This window comes from Budorcas taxicolor, chromosome 4, assembly GCF_023091745.1.
Source record: "Budorcas taxicolor isolate Tak-1 chromosome 4, Takin1.1, whole genome shotgun sequence".
In the NCBI taxonomy this organism is placed as follows: domain Eukaryota; kingdom Metazoa; phylum Chordata; class Mammalia; order Artiodactyla; family Bovidae; genus Budorcas; species Budorcas taxicolor.
Window position 1 is genome coordinate 55,815,001 of NC_068913.1, and position 2,500 is coordinate 55,817,500.

General features: G+C 30.8%; 1 protein-coding gene across 1 annotated transcript in view; it reads right to left on the reverse strand.

Moving 5' to 3' along the window:
* FOXP2 (forkhead box P2) overlaps positions 1-2,500 on the reverse strand; it is a 449,483-nt gene that overhangs the window by 77,633 nt on the left and 369,350 nt on the right. The gene's annotated exons all lie outside the window — the stretch shown is intronic.

Here is a 2,500-nt window from a genome sequence, read left to right on the forward strand (position 1 = left end):
CCCAGAAAATAGCTACACAAATAGGTCCTCTCAAAGAAAGGATCTTAAGCTTAATATTATAGCTTATCCTTTAAGCATTTTCTTATTTCAAGCTAACTAAACTTATACCAGGAAGTCTGGAAATATAAAGATTACTCAATGGTTATTCATTAATTTGAAAAAAAGTTAAGGTATTTTGCTCAAAATGTCCTTTCTACCATTTACTTCCCCTTCAAAGTTGTGAATAAAGAGCTGAAAAGGATATGAGGAGAGTGAGAAAGAAATAGAACAAAGAAATGAAGCAAGGAAAATGCAAAGTAAGGAAAAAGCAGAGAGAAAGTCTGAGAGAAAGAGAGAAAGTCTGTGGAGAGACAGGTAAAGGTAAAGGTTGGCAAAAGAGGTAAACAAGGAGTCCTCCTACACAGAAGCCTGAGGTATCCATCTGCTCAACTGGATGGCAATCACACTCTTTGATGACATTTCTTATACTAATCAGTAATCAGACAACTTGTCGACTTGCCAAGTTTGCAACTTTGAAAAAGCAATCACTTTCTTTCCTAGAAAAGACAATTCATTTTTACTGTAAATAAAAGCAAGTATTTATATAAACACTGGTTTTGAACAAATTCTTAGAACAACATGTGTCTTTGAAAAGAGAAAAAAAGAATCATAGACATGGTTCACAATTTATCCTGAATCATTTTTAACACAGTTCAAACTTTTTGAGTTTGGCACTTTATGTTATAAAGAAAGGAGAAATTAATAATGAAAACAAATTTAGAAGAAAAAAAGAAATTCAGGGTGAATTAACTCTTCTCTCTTAAAAAAAAGAGAAACACTTACACTTCATATTTCATACTAAAGAAAGAATATTTTCTATCCTTTGCTATCTTGAAATATGGATTAATTACATGTCATTTTGTAACATGAAGGGAAAGAATCACGAAATAACAGAAAGGCGCTCAAAAGTGATTTTAAAAAATGTTCCTGAATTTTTTAGAACATACTCTCATACCTTTAGATTACTGTACTTGAAAATATCATAATAAGGCTTTCTGAAATGTATGCTATAAATTTAACTGATCCAATAGGTGTCGAGCTTTTTAAAAAGTTGATGGACAGTTTACTTAATTGTTCTTTGATAAACAAAAAGAAATGATTAGACAATAGTTTGGGAAAAAGAAAATCTATGTACAAAAAAGCCTTTTGTTCCAGTAATCATTTGCCTCATACTGTCTCAAAATAACAAGGAATCAAACTGAAATGAAAGAACAGATAAAGAGAAGTTAACTTTTAAAAGGGCTGCCAATCCAGATAAACAGACAGATAAGTAGGTAGCTAGATCACATATACATAGGCAGTTCGACACATACATAGATACCTTCTATAAAGTCTATCATGTGATGAGAAGCTTGCCACATTTCTTACCACTTTTTAGCATATGCAACCCTTTCACTTAAATTATCTCTGTCTGCAAACAAAAGTACATTATGTGCAACTGATAACAAATGTACTTGGTAATAAAAGTTTTATGAATGCAATAACATAATGCAGGTTTTCAGTCAGGTTTCACTTATACAAATTATATTAACTATATCTTGTTCCTAGTCGGACTGATTTGGTGTATAAGCAAGGCTTAAACAAGTGTTCCATCTTTGCATTCTTTAGAGTTCATTAGCCCTTTTACCATGGTTAAATTAACTTTTTTTAATTCTTAAAATGATTTGTGAGTGTTTTTCTTACTTTTAAAAGTTTATGACATAAATAACCATCAAATCAACGTTATTCTAACATCCTATGTATCATTCTGAAAATTTTAAGCATTTTCTGACTTACTATCTAGGACACTGCCATCTAAAATTGGCAAAATACAGATATAAGGATGAATATGTACGGGGGAAAAAGGTAACTAACTGAGCATTCTACTTCCATATGTATTAAACACAAACTGTAATTATATTTATAGGAAAGCACAAGTGCACTTCTGAGGGATTTCTAACATTGCAAATAAGCCAACACGATCACTTCTAAATCCACATTACATAAACTCATCCAAAATGAAACATTTGGGGCTACTAAAAATTAAAAATATTTTATTAAGTAGAAAATTCATTTCTCCTACAACAAATGTCAATTACATGTTACATGTAGACTGCTCCATTGGCCTTGTTTAGAATATGCAGAATTTCTCCACTTTTAAGTGAAACATTCTAAGTTACACGTTTCCTTTATTCCTCCTTTATCACTTTTGTTACTGTTACATTTCATTTCTTTGCTACTGCAAGCTACTTTAGGAATTCACTGACAAAGATGAATAGAGATTAACTGAGTACATAAAATTTTTGGAAGATTATGCCACTTTATCAATATTTAAGCAGGTAAAAACAGCATTAGATTTAAGTCTATGGATAACTTTCATATATAAATATATACCTTTGCAAGTTAAGTGCTAAGCTTAAGGAAATCTTTTCCACTAGATACATACTTTTATTCATGCAAATATTCTGACAGACCACAATTT